Source organism: Corvus hawaiiensis, chromosome 15 (genome assembly GCF_020740725.1).
Source record: "Corvus hawaiiensis isolate bCorHaw1 chromosome 15, bCorHaw1.pri.cur, whole genome shotgun sequence".
Taxonomy (NCBI): domain Eukaryota; kingdom Metazoa; phylum Chordata; class Aves; order Passeriformes; family Corvidae; genus Corvus; species Corvus hawaiiensis.
Genome location: NC_063227.1, coordinates 4,953,672 through 4,960,819, shown reverse-complemented (window position 1 = coordinate 4,960,819; position 7,148 = coordinate 4,953,672). Strand labels below are relative to the sequence as shown.

General features: G+C 55.4%; 1 protein-coding gene across 4 annotated transcripts in view; it reads left to right on the top strand.

Moving 5' to 3' along the window:
- The first annotated feature begins 1,222 nt into the window (after positions 1-1,222).
- CYFIP2 (cytoplasmic FMR1 interacting protein 2) overlaps positions 1,223-7,148 on the top strand; it is a 50,015-nt gene continuing 44,089 nt past the window's right edge. For 2 of the 4 annotated variants that reach the window (XM_048319558.1, XM_048319559.1), the window contains exon 1: positions 1,223-1,400. The gene's annotated coding sequence lies outside the window, so the exon portion shown is untranslated. Of the gene's footprint in view, positions 1,401-1,884; positions 1,964-7,148 lie in introns of those variants that run through there. The other 2 variants (XM_048319555.1, XM_048319557.1) reach the window with 2 other exon arrangements.

Sequence of the window (7,148 nt, the reverse complement as noted above, 5' to 3'; positions counted from 1 at the left end):
AGCGACCTTTAAAGGTCACCTAGTCCAACCCCCAAAGAAGAAATGCTATCCAGGGAAAGGGGTCTACGCCCAGAGATTTATTGATACATTTTTTCAGGCATGGTCCTGTCCTTTAAAACAAACCTAGTTCCTGAAACTGTTCTGCTCCTTTTCTAGTTTGCAGACCCGTGACTTGAGCCCATGGCATCCATTCCAATTACAACAGCAGAACTGCAGTGGGAACCTGATGTGCAAGCTTCCCTGCAGAGCCAACAGACACCCACAGGGAGCAAACTCAGCCCCACACTTTAATAGACAACAGCAGAAGTCACTAAAGAACTGGAGGAGTCACTCTAATCCAGGAGATGCCAGGGAGCAACCTGGTGTTGGTGTAAGCTCATGGTCAGCAAAGGGACACTGCCAGGGCCACCAAGGAAATACATCTAGACCTGTGTCTAGACTTTCGTCAATCCTTGGGTATTTACCAGTGTCTTTCAACAAACATGACAGCTCCATACAGGGTTTACATCAGTCACCATGAGGCAATGTCCCTCTGAAAGCTGTGAGTTTGGATTTCACAGTACATCTGAAGAGCTGTGTAAGAGCTTTAAACAGAAGTATGAGCAGAAGGACCGGAAACTTGTCCCTGAAAGAAAAACAGATGCCAAAAATGCCAAAAGGAAGACCTTTTGGATGCGGTGCTGACTCAGAAGAGGATTGGAGCTCTGAGCAAAGGTGCTGCCTTCTGGTTTTGATGCCCAACATGCTCAGTCATCCAAGGCTCTGTATGTTTTCTATACGTGTATGAATTCTGCCACCAGGGCGATTGTTAAGATGGTAGGTGACGCCTAACAATGCTCCTCCGAGGGGCCGAGGGGCTGAACACCCGCGACCCAGCGAGCCCAGCAGCAGCGAGATGGAGAATCCCAGCCGGTCCTGCCTTCTCAGGGACCCAAACCCACTCTGCCAGCATCAGGCTTCCGCGGGGCTGCTGCAGCCGCCCCCGGCTCTCTCCCCTCCGTGCCCGGGGGGTGCCGGCGGCCTTCCCCACCCCGCCGGGAGCCGCCGGCGCCGCGCTGCCGCCAGCCCGGAGCTCCCCGCTGCGGGGGGAAAGCGGCCCCCGGCCCCGAGCGGGGGCAGAGCTGCGGCCCCCGGCCCCGCCGAGCTGCGGGAGCAGCCCCGGCCCCGCCGCGCATCCCCCGCGCCGCTGGGGGAGGAGCCGCCCGCGCCGCTCCAGCCCCTTCCCGCGGCGGGGGCCGGGGCTCCCCCCGCCGCCGCGCCGCGCGGAGGGGCCGGCGGAGAGCCGCGGAAGTGCACTTGCTGCAGCCATTTCCTGCTCTTTGTGCGGGCGGCGCGGAGCATCCCGCGGAGCATCCCGCGGAGCATCCCGCGGCGCCGAGCATCGCACCCGCGGAGCGCAGGTGAGCGGGCGGGGGTGGGCGCGGGGCTGTGCGGGGGCTGCGCGGGGGCTGCGCGGCTCCATCCCCTCCTTCCTTCCCTCCTCCGGGCTGTGCCCGCCGCCGAGCCCCATCTCCGCGGAGCGCCGGGCGGGCTGAGCGGGGCAGGTGCCGGGGCGGAGGGCGGCCCGGCGGGCCGGGATGTGCGGGCTGTATCCCACAATCCCCCGAGCTACCTGCGGCTCAGCCTGCCCGCAGCCGCCGCACAGCGCCGGGGAAAAAATAGCGCAAATCCCCCTTGTCCTCCCCCCGCCCCGCATCCCGGCTCCGCGCCCCCAGCACGGGGGAAGGGGCCGAGCCCCGGGCCCGCGGGCGCTGCAGGCCCCGCCGCGGCAGCGCAAGCCCGAGCCGGGGTGGCGGCGGTGCTGGAGAACGGGGCGCGGAGGGGATGCTGATGATGGAGGAGCGGCGGGGGGCGGCCCTGGCGGGGGCTCCGGCCGGCTCCCGGAGCACCCGTGGCGTGGAAATATGGTGTTCCAGGGCGGTGAGGGGGATGGAGGCAGCGACGGAGTCAGAGGCAGCGCTGGGTACGATGGGCTGGAGCGGCGGCCGCAGGTTCGGGCTGTGGCGTGGGTCGGAGCCGGCGGAACCTCCCCCGCCCCGAGGCGCCGGTCCCCGTGCGTGGCGCTCCTTTGTGCTCAACTTTGCCCCCGATGCCGCTGGGAATGCCGCGTGCCAGCCGCATCCCACCGCGCGGAGGGGGAGGGAGGCAGTGGATGGATTCCGCAGGAAATTTCCGTGGGTTGGAAGGACCGGGAAAGAACGAGGAGGAGGAGGAGAAGAAGCACACCGTCCACGGTCGCTGCGTGCCCAGGGCTGTTTTGGAGAAGGGGGCAGGGTGCAGGGTTTGTGTGCTGTCAGGGGACACTGCCAGCAGCAGAGCGTGACCCCCTTTGCCATCTGCTGCTTCCCACGGGGGGTTCCTGCCCGGGGGCTTTGGATCACAAAGGTCTCAAAGAATTAGGCGGAGTCGCTAAAGCCTCTGCACCCTCCTGCCCTGAGATACCGAAAGAAAAATCACCCTCATGTTTTGCACGATGACAGTTGTCTGGGGTTAGTCACAGAGATGGGTGACTAGCCCAGTGTTCTGGTGTCACAGCCATGTAATTCTGTGCTAATTCCCTGCAAAGGAAAATTCTTTTCTCCATTTCTCTGTACAGTTAATTGTTATTAATGAAGCCTGAGGAATATGGAAAAATCTTCCATTTTCTGACCAGTCTCTTGAGCAAAGCAGGGTATGCTGAATTCATTTTTGCTGAATTCAGTTTTATTAACAAACAGTTATCATCTTTGCATGAAAAATGGGAAGGTTGGGTTTGGAAGATCGGTAATTAGTCAACTATTAACAATGCTGGCCTCTGTAATTTGGTTTCCCAATAAGTGCTTTAACTCTCAACAGTGGGTTGCTTGTAAACTTGCTCTAAATTTCTCAACTCCATTGAAAATGTAGTTTCATATACCTGTCTCCTTCCTTGACCCGCTTTCTTTGGCACCAGAAAAAAAAAATATATGATTTAGTTATTCTAAAAGAAATAAATACTAGAATGGTTGTGTTGCTGAGAGACAAGTACGGTGCAAATGCTTGGAACTCAGCCCTAATGGGATGGCAGAAAATGTAGAGTGGAGATGGAGAAAAACAGCTTCAGGAGTCATGCAGTTTGGCTTCCTTTTTTAATGGGAAGGGTAATTTCATGGTTATTAACATCTGCATCTGTGTAGGGCAGAAGCCCATCCTCACTCACTCTGCAAAGAACCTCCTGACTGTGGTGGTGGTTGCAGTTAAAAGTAATTCTTCAGTGCATTTTAGGCAGGAGTCAAACTAAACTTTTACACTATGAAGGCATTTTTTACTAAATATATGTTGGTGGCCAGGCTCCTTTATCCTCCTGTTGCTGTCAGGCAGTGGGTACCAGAAACACTCTGCTTTTATGCAACTGACACTTTGCTCTGCTGTGTACTTGTTGGGCCAGGATAGTGCCTGCCTACTGGTTAGATGCTATTTTTGGAGAGAGAGAAGCATTATCACAGGGGTAAAAACTAAATTCAGTGACTTTCCCAGGTTACCCAGGGGCTGGGAATCAGAGCTGGAGAAGAATCTCAGATCCTCAGGGGGTCAGCAGGTTTGTCCTCCTTCTCTACATTGCCACCTCCCCAGCAAAAGTCTTTTTGCTGCTCTTCTCACCCCAGGCTTACAAGGCTTGGACTCTGTCTGGGCAATTCCCATTTTTTCTTGCCTCCTTTCCTGTTCTTGGTACCTACTGCAGCACCAGTGTGAGCGTCTGCTGGAGGAGCAGGCAAGCTGAAAATCTGAAACAGCCCCTGCCACTTCCCCAGAGCTCTGAGCTGTGCAGCTTGGGAGCTGAGCACACGTGCATGCAGCATATTCCTTATGGCCCTGCTTTTGAAAGTCTTTATTTCCCCAAGCTGCTTGAACAGTAAAGTTGCCTTTGTGCTTCTCCCTTCAAAGGGAATGATACTCCACCAATACTTCTGGGCAAGCATTTTGGTGGGGAAGGTAGGACATGCCCTACAAGGTTAGGCATCTGGGATGTCCATCCTCACTCCTCAGAGCCTTCCTATGCTGTCTGTGAAATCTGGTCCCCAGGCTGCTGCCACAAAAGTCACTATGTTGGGAACTCTTCCTTTCCATCTCGGGGTGGTGGGGCCCTGCCTGGCTAGCTCCCTGCAGTGTCTGAAGCCCCAGGTCCTCTGTGTGATCATTTGGCTTTAGAAGGTGCATGAGATGGCCAGAGGGTTTGCAACTGAGGTGTGGGAAAGGGGACAGGAAGTTTCTGTAGCAAATTAGCAGAAAGTGTGGGCAACACTGCACCCATTAGCACCGATGCTCATGAGCAGAAGGGATAATCAGCCCCGTGGCAGCATCCCTGCCTCGGGTTTCACTGGGGTGGGGTTGGTTTCTGCCAGGCTCACCTTCAGTTCGTACAAAACATGTAGGACCGGAGGAACTTTGGCTTCTCTGAGCAGGAGCAGGATATGGAGGTGGCTCCTGGCAGCCTGTGAGTCCAGAGAGGAGGATATGCAGGGGAAGCCTCACCCCACTGTGCCTGTGCTAGGACAGAGAAAAGCCCCGTTCCTGGGCAGGCTGCTGTGCTGCTCCCTGCGTGGAGCCCAGCCCCACGGCCACATGTCACTGTCACCAGACCACCACCATGGGCTGAGTCTCCTCTTCCCAGCACGGCCAGCCTACCCCAAAACCCAGGTGGTGGATGGCAGTGGAGGCTTTTTGATGAGTGTCCCAAGGGATCCTCAACTTCCCTGAGCTGGAGCTGCTTGGCAGCTGCCAAATTACCTCACAGCTGCCCCCCTTGTTGCTGGACAGAGGGGATGAAGCTGGATTTACAGGACAGCCCCAGCATGTCTGTGTAAGAACCTTTCTGCAGGAAGGTGAGGGAGGGCAGCATGGGTCTGGGGGAGTAGGGCTTCACCTGCCAGCTCTCCCAGGCAGCCACTGTGGTGGGGAGACACAGTGCAGTGCCCCAGGGACTGGGCAGAGCAATCACTGATGCCTTCAGAGCCTTCCCGAGCCTGTGTCTAAGTCACAGCCCCTCTAACTGCTGGATGCTCACCATTGTCAGGGGACCCCACCCAAGGGCAGGGCCCCCGCCAGCCCTACAACCACCCCAAGGGGCAGCCCAGGGGCCATGGCACTGGCAGATGTCAGATCACTCGAGGCTGCTCCTCTCTGGATGATCTGGGGTGATGATCCAGGGCTGCTGGCCCTGGACCAGTGGCCCCTCTGTCACACACTCTGTCTGTGAGGCTGCTGTCTGTGGCAATGTGCTGCGGACACAAGGTCCAGGGGAAGTCCTGGCTGACCACGCCGTTCCCTGTAGCTGCTGTTGGGTTCCTGGTTGGTCTTAAGAAAGGGTAGAGTAGAAACTGGGTGATGAGAGGTAGAGTAGAAACTTGTGTGTTAAACCTGAAGTCTGTAGTTTTTCCAGCTGCATCTGGATCCTTGCAGTGCTCAGCCATGGCAAAGCATAGTGTGGGCTGGCAGCCAGTTGCACCTCTCATGCAGTTACTTGATGCTTTCTTTTCACATATTTCTACATGCTGCCTCTCTGCCTCTGAGTGCAAGATTTTTAGGGCAGGGACTGCCTTAGCCTCGCAGGTGTGTGCACTGCCTGGCACAGCAGAGCCCTGATGCTGTATTTGGGACTCTGTTTCCTGGGGTGGCCCAAACAACAGCAATAATTTTGCCCCTTGAGTTGACACATGAGCTCTTTGGGTGTCACAGGGTTGTTGGGGGAGTGCCTTTGGTTACAGCAAACTACCAACTCCTTGCACAAATGGCCTTAGAATTTGACTTACAGAAACATGGGGAGTGAGCCCAAATAAACAGCCACAGCCCTCAAAGCCATGGATGGAAAGTTTTGCCTTCTCGAGCCTGAAGTATGTAATGAAGCCTGAGTGAGTAGACAGAGTGTTGTTCTGGGATGCCAGTGGTGAGTCCTGGGGGGCTGGAGGATGGTGGTGGAGTTCTGTGTGCATCTGAGGGGCTGGGCAAGCAGAGCAGCCCAGGGAGCCCAGGCAGGCAGGGAGGAAGCTGCAGATGTGTAATGTCTGGGTTTGACAGTTGCTGCAGTTTGTAACAGGAAACCATGTTACTGAAGAAGAGTGAAGAAGGAAACAGATATTTGAGAGTGGAGGGGAAAAGCTGCTTGAGATTTTGGGTTTTTTTCCAGGCACTCATTTAATGATGCTTCGGCTGCAGGTACAACCAAACCTGTTTCTCAGCTGCCTGGTGCCTTGGGGAGGCAATTGTGGAGGTGGAATGGGTTTTGTCAGGCTCATAGGTATTCCTGCAGCCTGTGATGATGGGGCACAGCTGCAGACTCCTTCCCTCTCATCACCCAAGGTGAAGCCAGCCCAGGACTGCACACTGTGCATCCCCCTTAGCTGTGGCCCTTGCTGGGTGCCTGTGTGTCTATCCATGGATGTCCCAAAGCCATTATACTTCGTGCTCCCAGTGCTGGAAATGGAAAGCAAGCTTATTTTCTTGGAAGCAGTGACTCAACTGAGGTAAAAAACAAGAACCTGAGGGATTAGTAGCAGATAATTAGCTGAGTATGGGGTCCTATAGAGGTGCTGTTGTGACCAAAGGAACTGCTGTGGTTGTGCTCAAGGAGGGAGGTTTATGCTGCTGCTGTATTTGGTGCTTGTGCAGACACTGCCTTGTGTCCTGCCTGCTACCATGTCTGGCAAAAAAGTTGCAAAAGCTTAGAGAAAAGCCAAAGAGATGATTAAAGGATTGGAAAACATGCTCTGTAATGAGGCAGGCAAAGAGCTTCGCTGGCTTGCAGGGTGTTTTACTGAAATGTGTGAGTATCTGGATGGGAACTTTGATTTAGGGAGCTCTACTGTCCTGCAGATCAGAGCGATGAAACTCAAAGGCTCACATTTCAAACTAGACAGGCTCTGAGTGAGCCAAGCAGCACTGGGGGGGTGATTTTCTAATTGAATGGTGTGTCAATATTTAAAGAATTCTCTCTCTGCAAATGTCTAAGTGCAGCAGGGTGTTTTTCTGGGAGACACAGGCTCTAGGTCAGCTGCAGCTCTTGCACAGGATTAGGCATTAACTGGGGAAGCCCTGTGGCTGTGGTTACACAAGGGCTCAGCCTGGGTGACAGCACTGTCCCCCCGTGCCTGTGCACTCACAGTCAAGGTGAGTGGCAGGGGAGATGGGGACAC